Here is a 16,994-nt window from a genome sequence, read left to right on the forward strand (position 1 = left end):
AAAGTCTCCTGAATTGTCCTGTCACCTCAGATTAGGCCCTGGGCCTCCCATGACTTGTTTGTTTGTTTAATTAAATTCAGCTTTATTGAAATATATTCACATACCATACAATCATCCATGGTGTACAATCAACTGTTCACAGTACCATCATATAGTTATGCATTCATCACCCCAATCCATTTTTGAACATTTTCCTTACATCAGAAAGAATCAGAATAAGAACAAAAAATAAATGTAAAAAAGAACACCCAAGTCACCCCCCCCCCAATCCCACCCTGTTTTTCATTTAGTTTCTGTCCCCATTTTTCCACTCATCCATCCATACAGGGAGTGCGATCCACAAGGTTTTCACAATCACATTGTGACCCCTTGTAAGCTACATTGTTATACAATCGTCTTCAAGAGTCCAGGCTACTGGGTTGGAGTTTGACAGTTTCAGGTATTTACTTCTAGCTATTCCAATACATTGAAACCTAAGAGGTGTTTTCTATATAGTGCATAAGAATGTCTACCAGAGTGACCTCTCAACTCCATTTGAAATCTCTCAGCCAGCGAAACTTTATTTCGTTTCATTTTGCATCCCCCTTTTGGTCAAGAAGATGTTTTCAATCCCACGATGCCGGGTCCAGATTCATCCCTGGGAGTCATATCCTGCATTGCCAGGGAGATTTACACCCCTCTTCCCATGGCTTTTATTTAGCACACTCATAACCTGCTTTTCACTTGCCTATCTAGTCAAGTCACTGAAAAAAATTGTACACTTGGGTTTTCTTTAGAAAAGTTCAGAACAGTGCTTTGCAAATCAGCAATGTTCCTCTGCAGGTTGGCCCTCAGGGAGGAGAGAGAGCACATCACGCCAATTTTCTGGACTTTTTCCTACTTGGTCTGACTCCACCTAGGGGGTTGAAATAGCAGGGGTCAGCCCACTGTGTCAGGCACAGGGGCTATCAGTGAGGGGAAAGAGTCTGTGAGAATCAAAACGGGAACATTATCAGTTACCTGAAGGGTGCTGAAGGGTGCTGATTGGACGTGTAGGCTGGTCTCTGGGGGTGATCTGAGCATCCCCCAATCTCTGTCCCCCAGCCTGGGCTCACCTGGAACTCCCCTCCAGTGGTCAGGGCAGGCTCACACACCTCAGCTTCCTTCCTGAGGGTGTGTTCCCTAGAAAGAACCTGGAATTCAAGGCTTCGAACTGAATGTTAGAATCACTTCCTCACCAGGCAAAGCTCATCAGCCAACGTGGAAACACTGGCAATTACTTCTCAAGGACCACGGACAAACCACGCTGGGCAGCATTGCTGGGCAGCCTCAGGAAATTTGAAAAAGAGGTCATGGAAAGCTTAGGGAAGACACAGATCACCTTTTTCCTCCAAGTGCTAGTGAATGGTTTTCCTCCTACTTTGCTGACCTTTCCTGAGGCAGACCTTGTGCTCCAAAAATGATCACGGCAATATTTCAGAACCTCTATGCTCTTCCAGGACCTGGCTGCTTCCTATTGAGGATATAATCTGTTCCCCATCACCTTAAACCTGGGCACTTGTGACTGAGCTGACCAGTCCAGCAAGGCAGATGTGATGCTTTGGGACCTGGGAGGCTAGGCCCTGGAAGGGGTGCAGCTGCTGCCTGGCACTCTCATTTTCTCTCTATCTATCTTTCAGGACACTTGCCTGACCCACCACATGGCTGCCATCTTGGGAGCTCTCCTGCTCTGCCGCATGGCCACCATCTGGGCTGCTCGCCTGCCCCACAACACATGGCCGCCATATTGGGAGGAAGCCCAGGCCACAGCAACAGGCCCCAAGTAGAGGTGCCAGTAAACAGTCCCAGCCATAGTGTCAGCCACCAGCTAGCATCATCCACCAGTCACGTGTGTCAACGAGCCTTCAGGTGAGTTCCTCCCCGAGTCTTCCAGTCTTCCTCCTGTGGCCCCAGACAGAATGAAGCAGAGGTAAGCCATCCACATTCAAAATCCCCAACCCACAGAAAACAGGAGCAAATTGAATGGCTGTTTTATGCCACCACATTTGGGGGTAATTGTTTCACAGTCACACTACATGAAACATTCTCTTTGCCTCTCATCTCTTCTCTACTTGTCATCTAAACATAAGTGCACCTCAGGTATGGTTGCCAAATAAATTACAGGAATGCTCAAAGAAATTTTGAATTTCAGATAAACAACAGATAATTTTTTTTTTTTTTTAGTGTAAGGTATTTCCCAAATATTACATGATACATAGTAAAAAAAAATTATCATTTATCTGAAATTCAAATACAACTGGGCATCCTGTATTTTTATTTGCTAAGTCTGGCAACCCCAATCTCAAGGCTCTACCCTAGACTTTTTCTCTGTCTACAGTCACTCCTTAGGTGAGCTCATCCAGTCCAGTCCACTTCTGGACAATGGTCAAATATATATATATCTTAGAACTCTGCACTAACCGCTGAACTGAAACTTTCTCTGCCTTGATACTTCCACTTTTACAGCTGATAGTCATCTCAACCCTAAACAGAATTCTTGATTTGCAACCCCATCCCCAAACTGTTTCTCTTCAGACTTCCCCATCTCTTTGAAAGACACCAGTGTCTACCCAGTTGCTTGAGCCTAACCTGAAATTGAGTTTTAATTCCTCCCTTATAATATGGAATCTGGATACAAACAATCAACCAACAAGTCCAGCTGCCAAAATACATTCCCAACCCTTCCATATCTCTGTAAGTCTCTGCACCCACCCTGGACATGCATCACCTCTTGCACCTGAATAACTGCCATGGCCACTGAGGCCTTTCCTGTTTCCACTCGTCTCCCATCATGTGCTCTGTGCACAAGCAGCCAAAAGACAGATCATGCAACTTGTCTGCTTGAAACTCTCCAATTGTTTCTCATTGCACTAAAAATAAAATGCAGGTATGTTTCTATGGGCTTCAGGACACTTTGTAGTCTATTTCTTCCACCACTCTTTCTATTAATAGTTTAGTAGCCATCTTTCTGTCCCTCAGACATGCCAAGCTTATTCCTTTCTTGGGACTCTCGAATGCTCTGCCTGGAAAGCATGGCTGGCTCACCCTCCTCATTGGGTGCAAATCTCCCCTCACTACCTCAATTAAGCCTCCTTGACCACCACCACCCCCAACACACACCTTACTCTACTCCAAGCCCATCAGCTGCACACTGCTATGCTAGCTTTCATTTTATCAATTTTTGCCTTTACGTCCTTTCCTGTCCTTTTACTTTCTACTTTTCTCTGTTTTTTGAAAATAGCATAGAGCCGGATTTTGTTGTTAGTTTTTAAAATCCAGTCTAAGGTGTTGCTGCAAAGGAGAGGCTAGGCCTCCCTATAATTGTGCTTAAGAGCCTCCTCCCGAATGCCTCTTTGTTGCTCAGATGTGGCCCTCTCTCTCTGGCTAAGCCAACTTGAAAGGTGAAATCACTGCCCTCCCCCCTACGTGGGATCAGACACCCAGGGGAGTGAATCTCCCTGGCAACGTGCAATATGACTCCCAGGGAGGAATGTAGACCTGGCATCGTGGGACGGAGAACATCTTCTTGACCAAAAGGGGGATGTGAAAGGAAATGAAATAAGCTTCAGTGGCAGAGAGATTCCAAAAGGAGCCAAGAGGTCACTCTGGTGGGCACTCTTACGCACACTTTATTTTTTTTTTTTTTTTTTTTTTTTTAAATCATCATTTTATTGAGATATATTCACATACCACGCAGTCATACAAAACAAATTGTACTTTCGATTGTTTACAGTACCATTACATAGTTGTACACTCATCACCTAAATCAATCCCTGACACCTTCATTAGCACACACACAAAAATAACAAGAATAATAATTAGAGTGAAAAAGAGCAATTGAAGTAAAAAAGAACACTGGGTACCTTTGTCTGTTTGTTTCCTTCCCCTACTTTTCTACACATCCATCCATAAACTAGACAAAGTGGAGTTTGGTCCTTATGGCATTCCCAATCCCATTGTCACCCCTCATAAGCTACATTTTTATACAACTGTCTTCGAGATTCATGGGTTCGGGTTGTAGTTTAATAGTTTCAGGTATCCACCACCAGCTACCCCAATTCTTTAGAACCTAAAAAAGGTTGTCTAAAGTGTGCGTAAGAGTGCCCACCAGAGTGATCTCTCGGCTCGTTTTGGAATCTCTCTGCCACTGAAGCTTATTTCATTTCCTTTCACATCCCCCTTTTGGTCAAGAAGATGTTCTCCATCCCACGATGCCGGGTCTACATTCCTCCCCGGGAGTCATATTCCACGTTGCCAGGGAGATTCACTCCCCTGGGTGTCTGATCCCACGTAGGGGGGAGGGCAGTGATTTCACCTTTCAAGTTGGCTTAGCCAGAGAGAGAGGGCCACATCTGAGCAACAAAGAGGCATTCAGGAGGAGACTCTTAGGCACAAATACAGGGAGGCCTAGCCTCTCCTTTGCAGCAACCGTCTTCCCAAGGGTAAAACTTATGGTAGAGGGCTCAACCCATCAAACCACCAGTCCCCTATGTCTGTGGTCATGTTAGCAACCATGGAGGTGGGGTAGGCGAATACCCCTGCATTCTCCACAGGCTCCTCAAGGGGGCACTACATCTTTTTTTTTTTTTCCCTTGTTTGTCTTTTTTCTTTCTTTTTTTTTTTTTTTAACTTTCCCTTCTTTTTTAAATCAACTGTATGAAAAAAAAAGTTAAAAAGAAAACAAACATACAATAAAAGAACATTTCAAAGAGACCATAACAAGGGAGTAAGAAAAAGACAACTAACCTAAGATAACTGCTTAACTTCCAACATGTTCCTACTTTACCCCAAGAAAGTTACATAATATAGCAACATTTCAGTGAACTTGTTCCTACTACATCCATCAGAAATTAACAGACCATAGTCATTTCTGGGCATCCCCAGAATGTTAAATAGCTTATCTGTTCTTCTTGGATTATTGATCCCCCTTCCTTAATTGCTCTCTACTGCTAGTTCCCCTACATTCTACATTATAAACCATTTGTTTTACATTTTTCAAAGTTCACATTAGTGGTAGCATATAATATTTCTCTTTTTGTGCCTGGCTTATTTCGCTCAGCATTATGTCTTCAAGGTTCATCCATGTTGTCATATGTTTCACCAGATCGTTCCTTCTTACTGCCGCGTAGTATTCCATCGTGTGTATATACCACATTTTATTTATCCACTCATCTGTTGAAGGACATTTGGGTTGTTTCCATCTCTTGGCAATTGTGAATAATGCTGCTATGAACATTGGCGTGCAGATATCTGTTCGTGTCACTGCTTTCCGATCTTCCGGGTATATACCGAGAAGTGCAATCGCTGGATCGAATGGTAGCTCTATATCTAGTTTTCTAAGGAACTGCCAGACTGACTTCCAGAGTGGCTGAACCATTATACAGTCCCACCAACAATGAATAAGAGTTCCAGTTTCTCCACATCCCCTCCAGCATTTGTAGTTTCCTGTTTGTTTAATGGCAGCCATTCTAACCGGTGTTAGATGGTATCTCATTGTGGTCTTAATTTGCATCTCTCTAATAGCTAGTGAAGCTGAACATTTTTTCATGTGTTTCTTGGCCATTTGTATTTCCTCTTCAGAGAACTGTCTTTTCATATCTTTCGCCCATTTTATAATTGGGCTGTCTGTACTATTGTCATTGAGTTGTAGGATTTCTTTGTATATGCAAGATATCAGTCTTTTGTCAGATACATGGTTTCCAAAAATTTTTTCCCATTGAGTTGGCTGCCTCTTTACCTTTTTGAGAAATTCCTTTGAGGTGCAGAAACTTCTAAGCTTGAGGAGTTCCCATTTATCTATTTTCTCTTTTGTTGCTTGTGCTTTGGGTGTAAAGTCTAGGAAGTGGCCTCCTAATACAAGGTCTTGAAGATGTTTTCCTACATTATCTTCTAGGAGTTTTATGGTACTTTCTTTTATATTGAGATCTTTGGTCCATTTTGAGTAAATTTTTGTGTAGGGGGTGAGGTAGGGGTCCTCTTTCATTCTTTTGGATATGGATATCCAACTCTCCCAGCCCCATTTGTTGAAAAGACCGTTATGGCTCAGTTCGGTGACTTTGGGGGCCTTATCAAAGATCAGTCGGCCATAGATCTGAGGGTCTATCTCTGAATTCTCAATTCGATTCCATTGATCTATATGTCTATCTTTGTGCCAGTACCATGCTGTTTTGGCAACTGTGGCTTTATAATAAGCTTCAAAGTCAGGGAGTGTAAGTCCTCTCACTTCGTTTTTCTTTTTTAGAGTGTCTTTAGCAATTCGAGGCATCTTCCCTTTCCAAATAAATTTGATAACTAGCTTTTCCAAGTCTGCAAAGTAGGTTGTTGGAATTTTGATTGGGATTGCATTGAATCTGTAGATGAGTTTGGGTAGAATTGACATCTTAATGACATTTAGCCTTCCTATCCATGAACATGGAATATTTTTCCATCTTTTAAGGTCCCCTTCTATTTCTTTTAGTAGAGTTATGTAGTTTTCTTTGTATAGGTCTTTTACATCTTTGGTTAAGTTTATTCCTAGGTACTTGATTTTTTTAGTTGCTATTGAAAATGGTATCTTTTTCTTGAGTGTCTCTTCAGTTTGTTCATTTCTAGCATATAGAAACATTACTGACTTATGTGCATTAATCTTGTATCCCGCTACTTTGCTAAATTTGTTTATTAGCTCTAGTAGGTGTATCGTTGATTTCTCAGGGTTTTCTAGATATAAGATCATATCATCTGCAAACAATGACAGTTTTACTTCTTCTTTTCCAATTTGGATGCCTTTTATTTCTTTGTCTTGCCGGATTGCCCTGGCTAGCACTTCCAGCACAATGTTGAATAACAGTGGTGACAGCGGGCATCCTTGTCTTGTTCCTGATCTTAGAGGGAAGGCTTTCAGTCTCTCACCATTGAGTACTATGCTGGCTGTGGGTTTTTCATATATGCTCTTTATCATGTTGAGGAAGTTTCCTTCAATTCCTACCTTTTGAAGTGTTTTTATCAAAAAGGGATGTTGGATTTTGTCAAATGCTTTTTCAGCATCTATTGAGATGATCAATTGATTTTTCCCTTTCGAGTTTTTAATGTGTTGTAATACATTGATTGTTTTTCTTATGTTGAACCATCCTTGCATGCCTGGAATGAACCCCACTTGGTCATGGTGTATGATTTTTTTAATGTGTCTTTGGATTCGATTTGCAAGTATTTTGTTGAGGATTTTTGCATCTATATTCATTAGGGAGATTGGCCGGTAGTTTTCCTTTTTTGTAGCATCTTTGCCTGGTTTTGGTATTAGATTGATGTTAGCTTCATAAAATGAGTTAGGTAGTGTTCCATTTTTTTCAATGTTTTGAAAGAGTTTGAGTAAGATTGGTGTCAGTTCTTTCTGGAAAGTTTGGTAGAATTCCCCTGTGAAGCCATCTGGCCCTGGGCATTTATTTGTGGGAAGATTTGTGATGACTGATTGGATCTCTTTGCTTGTGATGGGTTGGTTGAGGTCTTCTATTTCTTCTCTGGTCAGTCTAGGTTGTTCATATGTTTCCAGGAAATTGTCCATTTCTTCTACATTATCCAGTTTGTTGCCATACAGTTGTTCATAATATCCTCTTATAATTTTTTTAATTTCTTCAGGATCTGCAGTTATGTCACCTTTTTCATTCATTATTTTGTTGATATGGGTCTTCTCTCTTTTTGATTTTGTCAGTCTAGCTAGGGGCTTGTCAATCTTGTTGATCTTCTCAAAGAACCAACTTTTGGTGATATTTATCCTCTCTATTGTTTTTTTGTTCTCTATGTCATTTGTTTCTGCTTTAATCCTTGTTATTTCTTTTCTTCTACTTGGTTTAGGATTGGTTTGCTGTTCATTTTCTAGCTTCTTCAGTTGATCCATTAGTTCTTTGATTTTGGCTCTTTCTTCCTTTTTAATATATGCGTTTAGTGCTATAAATTTCCCCCTTAGCACTGCTTTTGCTGCATCCCATAGGTTTTGGTATGTTGTGTTCTCATTTTCATTCATCTCTATATATTTAGCAATTTCTCTTGCTATTTCTTCTTTAACCCACTGATTGCTTAGGAGTGTGTTGTTTAACCTCCAGGTATTTGTGAATTTTCTAAGTCTCTGATGGTTATTGAGTTCTAATTGTATTCCATTGTGGTCAGAGAATGTGCTTTGAATAATTTCAATCTTTTTAAATTTATTGAGGCTTGTTTTATGTCCCAGCATATGATCTATTCTGGAGAAAGTTCCGTGAGCACTAGAAAAGTATGTGTATCCTGGTGATTTGGGATGTAATGTCCTGTAGATGTCTGTTAAATCTAATTCATTTATCAGATTGTTTAGGTTTTCAATTTCCTTATTGGTCTTCTGTCTGGTTGATCTATCTATAGGAGAGAGTGATGTGTTGAAGTCTCCCACAATTCTTGTGGAAACATCAATTGCTTCCTTTAGTTTTGCCAGTGTTTCTCTCATGTATTTTGTGGCACCTTGATTGGGTGCATAGACATTTACGATTGTTATTTCTTCTTGCTGAATTGCCCCTTTTATTAGTATGTAGTGGCCTTCTTTGTCTCTCAAAACATCCCTGCATTTGAAATCTATTTTATCTGAGATTAATATTGCTACACCTGCTTTCTTTTGGCTGTAGCTTGCATGAAATATTTTTTTCCATCCTTTCACTTTCAGTTTCTTTGTGTCCCTGTGTCTAAGATGAGTCTCTTGTATGCAACATATTGATGGTTCATTTTTTTTGATCCATTCTGCGAATCTATATCTTTTAATTGGGGAGTTTAATCCATTTACATTCAACGTTAAAACCGTGAAGGCATTTCTTGAATCGGCCATCTTATCCTTTGGTTTATGTTTGCCATATTTTTCCCCTCTCTCTATTAATATCCTTTATTGTACCCATACCGAATCTCTTTAGTACTGAACCTTTCTCCAAGTCTCTCTGTCCTGTCTTTGTTTCTCTGTCTGTAGGGCTCCCTTTAGTATCTCCAGTAGGGCAGGTCTCTTGTTAGCAAATTCTCTCAGCATTTCTTTGTCTGTGAAAAATTTAAGCTCTCCCTCAAATTTGAAGGAGAGCTTTGCTGGATAAAGTATTCTTGGCTGGAATTCCTCTCACTCAGAATTTTAAATATATCGTGCCACTGCCTTCTTGCCTCCATGGTGGCTGCTGAGTAGTCACTACTTAGTCTTATGCTGTTTCCTTTGTATGTGGTGAATTGCTTTTCTCTTGCTGCTTTCAGAACTTGCTCCTTCTCTTCTATGTTTGACACTGTGATCAGTATATGTCTCGGAGTGGGTTTTTTTTGGATTTATTCTATTTGGAGTTCGCTGAGCATTTATGATTTGTGTATTTATGTTGTTTAGAAGATTTGGGAAGTTTTCCCCAACAATTTCTTTGAATACTCTTCCTAGACCTTTACCCTTTTCGTCCCCTTCTGGGACACCAATGAGTCTTATATTCGGACGTTTCATATTATCTATCATATCCCTGAGGTCCATTTCGAGTTTTTCAATTTTTTTCCCCATTCTTTCTTTTATGCTTTCATTTTCCATTCTGTCATCTTCCAGGTCACTGATTCGTTGTTCAACTTCCTCTAGTCTTGTACTATGAGTGTCCAGAATCTTTTTAATTTGGTCAACAGTTTCTTTAATTTCCATAAGATCATCCATTTTTTTATTTAATCTTGCAATGTCTTCTTTATGCTCTTCTAGGGTCTTCTTGATTTCCTTTGTCTCCCGTACTATGGTCTCATTGTTCATCTTTAGTTCTTTGAGTAGCTGCTCTAGGTGCTGTGTCTCTTCTGGTCTTTTGATTTGGGTGCTTGGGCTTGGGTTATCCATATCGTCTGGTTTTTTCATATGCTTTATAATTTTCTGTTGTTTTTGGCCTCGTGGCATTTGCTGAACTTGATAGGGTTCTTTTAGGGTTTGTAGACCTATTGAAGTCCTTATCTCTAATTTATCAGATCTACAGCTTCGTGGAGTACACTTTCTCTAACTAACCAGCAGGTGGCGTCCACGAGCCACCTGTTCTCCACAAGCCAGTTCTCCCCTGCTTAGCCTTTTTGGTGAGTGGGGGAGTGAGTCTTGTGGGGCCCAATTGGTGTACCAAGCTTGCGTGTGTAGTTGGTGTTGCCTGCCCTGTATGTGGGGCGTGTTTCTGGGCAGTCGGGGAGGGGGGGTGGCCCTAACAATCAAATCTCCCTGATGATCCTAGAGTTTTAAAGCTGCTGCAATAGTCTAATCCTTCAGTTCATTCCTGCCACAGTTTGTCTCTGCCACTGACCCACAAGTCTTTGGTATTGGCGTATGGCTCCTGAGACTTGCAAGTGGGCCCCTCTTCCAGGCTGTGCACCCCGGGTCCTCTGTTGAGGGATGACTGTGCTATGTCACAGGTGAGTGCCGTCCCCCCAGGGCAGTTCTGGGCTGCTGGGCTGTGTAGGGAGGCTCCCAGTCTGCTGAAATGATGGCTGAATGGGGCTATGTTAATTCACACTGCTCCACCTTCCCAGTTCTGGGACATTCAGCTGAGGTTGCAGGGAAGGCTAATGTCCACGCCCAGTTTTGTGGTGTGTGCCTGTTATTTGAAGCACTTCCGTCACACTGGGTTGTCTGGGGCAGCTCTGGGCTATGGGGCTGGCGATGGGCAGGAGTGTTTCCTGTCCACCAGGATGATGGCTGTGAGCGGACACCCCCCTTTTCTTGGGAAGTTGTGTTGTTTAGTGAATTTTCTCAGCCACTGGATTATTGCCTTTTGTCTCAGAGCTCTCTTAGTTCTGCTCTTGACTTGACGTGCCCAAATTGCAATTCTTTGAAGCTTTCTGTATTGGGCTTCTTAGAGTAATTGTTTTAGAAAAAGAAAAAAGGATTTAAAAAAAAAACAAAAACAAAAAATGGCCCTCCTCAGAGATCTAATGGGTTATTGAAATGCTAATAGACAAAGCAACCAGGGCCATTAAGGAAAGGTCCACAGGGCAGAGAGATCAGCTTTGCTTCGGGATTTGCATATGCGCCTCAAAGCCTGAGCTCCGCCCTTCCCCTTTCTGTGTTCACCAGAACTCCAAAAATCCTCTGCTTTTATTTTGGAGTTTTTCGTGTTGTTTTTTTTCTATGCCTGTCTCCTCTCTGCTGGGCTGGCTGCTCTCAGAGTCTCTGGTGTCTGGTCTCAGTCTATCTATGGTTGGAGTTTGAATCAGTAGAATGAGTTTCCGATAAGAGCAGCTGCTGCAGTTCTCCCTTCTCCTTCCCGGAGCTGACAGCCCCTCCTCCCCCGGGACTGAGCCTGGCAGGGAGGGGCGCGGGTCCCCTGGCCACAAAAACTTACAGATTTCGCTGATCTCAGCAGTTCCATGTTTTCATGAGTGTTGTATGAAGTATGCCCAAAGACAGATTGTTCTGTGGTGTCCAGTCCACGCAGTTCCTGGCTTTTTACCTACTTTCCTGGAGGAGTAACTAAAACTTACAGCTCACCAGTCTGCCATCTTGCCCCGCCCTCAATTACTTTTAGAAGTTGAAAGGACTGTAAAGTGCATGTAACTGGAAGCCAGCTAATGTGATATCCCTGGCAGCTGGACTCCCATCTGCTTGAGTATGTCAAGTATCAAGGAACCCACGACTTCACGAGAATACCATTCCACCGTTAACTTTTATTTTGAAAGCTCTTCCTCCTATTGAAGTGAAATCATGCAGTGTAACTTTCACCCAATGTAACTTTCACCCAATGAACAGGGTTAGGACTTTAACATGTCTTTGTGGAGAGCAATATAAGGATGAATCTCCTAAACATAATGTTGACTGAAAGAAGCCAGGCATGAAAAACTACATGCTTATGATTTCATTTATATTAAGTACTGTATTAGTCAGGGTTCTCTAGGGAAACAGAATCAACAAGAGATATCTAAACATAAGATTTTATAAAAGGGTCTCAAGCAACCGTGGAGATGCACAAGTCCAAATTCCATAGGGCAGGCAGCAAACTGGCAACTCCAATGAAGGTGTTTGATGAACTCCTCAGTCAGCAAACTGGCAATTCTGATGAAGATGTTCAATGAACTCCTCAGGAAATGCTTCTCTGGCTAGCCAAAGAAGAAGTGAAGGTCCTCTATCTGTCTTGCTTAAAAGTCTTCAACTGATTGGATTAAATCCAGCTGATTGCATTCTGTCATTGTGGAAGACATGCCCTTCACTGATGTAATCAGGCACAGCTGCAGCCAATTGACTGATAATTTAATAAACCAGCCTTCTGGTTTATTAACCAGCCACGAATGTTCTTGCAGTAATGGTTAGGACAGTGCTTGCTTGACCAGACACCTGGATACTATCACCTGGCCAAGTTGACACATGAACCTAACCATCACAAGTACTAAAACAGACAAAATTAATCTAGAATGTTAGTAATCAAGATAGCATTTATCCTTAGAAGATAGTGACTGTTAGGGAGCATGAAAGAAGTTTCCAGAGTGCAGGTGATATCCTGATTCTTGATGTGGATGCTGGTTACATGAGAATAACAACACAGGAAAATTCACTGACCTATATTTGGTTCAGTAGACTTATCCTATGTGCACTTTTCTGAATGTAAGTTATACGTCAATAAAAGTCATTAAAAATTTTCAGTGTGATGCTCTTCTTGTGGATTGCTTCTGGTAATAATAAATGAAAAGAGTGTGTTAGAAAACTCTGCTTACTATTTGGGCTTTGCAGTCTGTCTCATATTTTTAAAAATGCACCCAAAATATTTACATTTGAAATAAACTTTGATATTAACATGGATAGGATTATAATTATCTTTTCATTGGAGAAATGCAAAAATAATTCAAGAATACAAAGAAGAGACTTTTTCAAGATTGGATCAATATTTATGGAGAGCAAACTAAATGCCAGGCTGTCTACGAGGTTTTCTCCTTTCTAACAACTCTTTATGAAATATTATGCCGAAGCCACATGGTCAGTCAACTCAGCAGCCCATCTGGTAGTGAGTTAGACCTAGTGTCTAATTCAGGCAGCTCTTAAATGTATGAATGAATGGATGAAAGAATGAATGACTGTGGTGTGGGTTGGTGTAGTGGGCTTTTGCCTACCCAGTGTCCACTTGCCCCTCCCCCTTTCTGACAGTACACAGATTAGTAATCTGGTTCCCCCTCCTTCCCCTCCACTCCCTCCTCAGTTCAGCCCCTTGTGCATCAGGAGAAGCCGACTTAGGCTACAGCTCCAAGGAGGCCGCGATTGGACTAAGCCATTTCTATTCAGCTCCACAATTGATTCCAGGCTGGATGTGTTACCTAAGCAGAGAGTCATTCTCAGCATTTATTTCAAAATGCTAAGGGTATTTGTCCTGAATGATGGGTATGCAAATGCAATTCTGGAACAGCTGCAGACATTTTGCTGCCATGAGCAAATCCAGCATAAGGACAAAGCCAAACAGGGATGGAAAGAAACCAGGTCCTGGATGATATGGCTGTTTGGCTGAGCCAAAGCCACCCCAAAGCCTGACCTAAACTAGACCTTCCAGTCATATCAGCTGATAAATCCCAATCTTCATTTGAGCAGGTTGGAGTTGGATATTCTGTCAAGTCCTAACAAAATAAATACAGACATGGTAAAAAAAGTTGAGACCATAAGATGGAAGGTCTGAAAGGCATGATAAAGAAGAACACACTTAGTAGTATGATGAAAAACTTGGCTGTCTTTGTCTCTAGTTCTTGGGGAACAACCTCTGCATCTTTGGAATTTCCTGGGATAGGAGTGTCTTTTGTTCTTCATGTAGGCCCTGAACCCCACATGATGGTTCATATGCTAACGAGATGACAGGATGCAGAGTTGGTGACAGATTTGGGATTGATATAAGGAAGGAGTCAAGGATGGGAGACTGGAAGAAGGTGTGATCAATTTTGAGCAAGTGGAGTTTAAGGTGGCCATGGATGTACAAGTCCTCTGGCCACATAGGAATTCTGGCCTCCAGCCCAGAGGTGCAGAAAAAGAGGCAAACGAGTGAGATCTTCCCAGCAGTAAGAAGAGGGGAAGGCCAAGAATTCAGCCTTGGGTGGAAGACAAAGGGAGAGGGGCTCTCTTCAGTCAAATAGCTGCCATGTGGTAGGTACTTCACAGATGGCATATGTCATCTTCTTTTATTCTGCCAATAACTCTGTGAGCTAGATTATTTTATCCCCATTTTACAGATGAGGAAACTGAGGTTCTGCAGTCCCACCCCCACCCAAGATAGAGAGCCTTAATAAAGCCATTTTAACAAGGCCAAAAAGGCAAGAATCTCAAATAGCACCAAATAATGGTCAAAAGACTTAGTAAGACTGTAAGAGTTTATTTGTTGAATTATCAGGGATAGACTGTGTCTTCAACCCTACAGTGCCCAACATTGGCCTGGAAAATTGCCCTAAATTGTGTTAGCCTCATGTAAATGCCCAAAAGAAGACTATGAAGTACAGCATTTGTGTGGGCAATAATTAAGAAGAAAAGACAGAAGGTTTTGTCCAGTCTGTGTTTAAGACGAGCAGTGAATGATAAAAAGGACAACTTGCAGTGTTAACAAGGAGATAATTTTGTTAAGGAAAACCTTGAGCAGAGTGGCTGATTTGACAGCTAAATTATCGCTATATGATCTTGCAATACAGTTCTTATTCATTTCAAAATTTCCTTCCATTTGGCTTTTTTCCTTCCTATGCAGGATGCTTAAAAATGTTCCAATAGCGATAAAGAGTTCTTCAGATAATTCAAGCAGATTGCCACTTGTGCCTTTGAGACTTCATCTCACTGCCATCTGTATCTATCCTCATTTCCCAGCAAAAACAAACATCATTCAGGGAAATTCCAGAGCTCAGTAAAGTCCAAAAGAGAATGCCCCAGCCTGGAGGACAGGTCACTGGGGATCAGATGGCCACCATTCCACCCACCCATCCACCCACCCTCACTTTTAGCAAAACAACACGATGCCTGGTATAAGGTAGATACTCATGAAGTACTGTGATGGTTAATTTTATGTGTCAACTTGGCTGGGCTTTGGCAACCAGTTGTTTATTCAAACATGAGTCTGGATGTTGCCATGAAGGTGTTTTGCTTAACATCTGTAATCCACTGGCTTTAAGTAAAGGAGATTACCCTTGATAATGTGGCGGGGCCTCAGCCAATCACTTAAAGGCCTTTAGAACAAAAAGTGAGGTTTCCCAGAGAATAAATTCTGCCTCAAGCCTGTATCATTGTGTTAGTCAAGGTTCTCTAGGGACCCACATTAACATAGCCAATATCAATATGTAAATATTAAGAGATTTATCATAGGAATTGGCTCATGAGGCCATGGGGATTGGCAAGCTCAAATTCGGTAAGGCAGGCCGCAAGGTGGAAACGTGAGTGAAGGGGAGGTTGACTTCCCCAGAAGCTGCCTGGGTGAAGCCAAGGCAGGAATTCTGACTTCTGACTTCTGAAATCCAGTTCTGGCTTTAAGTCCTCCAACTGACCGGATGAGGGGATTCCCCTGATTGCTGAAGCTAATCTCCTTTGTTGATTTTTGATGCAAATCATCCTAAGATGCAATTGACTGACGATAGGTGCTGATCCTTCTATGCAACACCTGCCCAGTAAGAAGCCAGCCAGTGCTCACTTCCCCAAACTCCTGGGCACCATCACCTGGCCAAGGTGACACATGAAATTCACCATCACAATCATCAAATCCTGCCTGAATTTCTAGCCTGCTCACCTGCCCAACAGATTTCAGATTTACCAGCCCCTACGGTCATGAGTCAATTATTCCCTAAGTAAATCTCTTTATTTACACACACACACACACACACACACACACTCTCACAAACACTCACATGTGCATCCTGTTGATTCTGTTTCTCTGGAGAATCTCACTGATACAATATGTTTTGAATGAGGAGAAAGAAATATATGAATTTTTGCAGTGGAACTTTTCTACCAAATTACCTTACGCTTCCTTCTCTCATTTGATACATGAACAATAAATATTTACAAATAAAAACAAACTGGCCCAGTGACCTATTTCCTCTGGTTTCCTCTGATTTTCAAAGCCTGAGATTTGGCAGAAATGGTCTCCTATGAGGCCCTGATCCTTTCCCTGTTAACTAACTTTATGGTTCAGCAGATGTATAATGGTTTTAAAACAGGGTTTTAAATGGTTTTAAAAAGATATTCAACTTTAATCACCTGGGCTCTGGTTCATATGGTCAAATGAGCTTCTATCTACTTGGTCAGCAAGAGGGGTTGGGGTGGTGAAGTAGAAAAGGAAAATTCTGTTTGTTAATTAAGCAAAACCCACTCAGCGAGGGTTCCCTGGCCGTGTCCTGTATTTCGCAGGCCCTGCTGGTTCCTGCACTGAAGAGACTCCTGGAGGGGCAGTTCAGAAGGTTTTGGACCATAATGGGCTGCAGGAGGGAAGCAGGACACCCGGTCCCCGGCTGTGCTCTGACTGGGGCGGCTGTACTTGCCCTCCAGTGCTCTGCGGCAGTTTAGAGCCATCAGTCAGGCTTCCGGGGCCTAGATCTCTGGGGAGTTGCCAGGTGGAAACCCCCTGCAGCGAGCTCCCACCCTGCTAGGAGGGCCTGCGGTTTGTACTGGGTCGTTCTGGTCTTGGGGAGGGCCCCAGCCGGGCCTAGAGGACTGCAAGTCCCTGGTGGCTGTTTATCCAGGAGGACATCTTTATCTTCAGTGTGTTTGCTCCTTAGAGGCTCCCACCTCCCTCGGCTGCTGCCCGCTCCCACCCCCACCTCACACACAGGCAGGTCCCCCCCTAATTGAAGAGGAGGCATGGTGCTTTCCTGCCACTAATATCGTCTTGTCAGTCCCCCAGTATGAGCGCCCCGGGAGCCGTATGCAAGGGTGAAGTGTGAGGATATGCCTTCTCGACCCCTGACCATCAGGAAGCCACCACACACTTCTCCACCGGTCAGGGGTTCCTTCTGGAAGGTCTCCAGGCTGGGAAGTCCTAACAGATTGCTGAGAAACTACAGGGCTTCTTCAA

At 42.4% G+C, this 16,994-nt stretch overlaps 1 long non-coding RNA gene across 2 annotated transcripts in view; it reads right to left on the bottom strand.

The window, feature by feature from the left end:
• Positions 1 to 1,677: 1,677 nt before the first annotated feature.
• Positions 1,678 to 16,994, bottom strand: part of LOC119507398 — a 28,087-nt gene continuing 12,770 nt past the window's right edge. For both annotated transcript variants that reach the window (XR_005211236.1, XR_005211237.1), the window contains one exon: positions 1,678 to 1,920. This is a non-coding gene — a long non-coding RNA (uncharacterized LOC119507398). The remainder of the gene's footprint in view (positions 1,921 to 16,994) is intronic.

The sequence above is a fragment of the Choloepus didactylus genome, chromosome 12 (genome assembly GCF_015220235.1).
Source record: "Choloepus didactylus isolate mChoDid1 chromosome 12, mChoDid1.pri, whole genome shotgun sequence".
Lineage (NCBI taxonomy): Eukaryota > Metazoa > Chordata > Mammalia > Pilosa > Megalonychidae > Choloepus > Choloepus didactylus.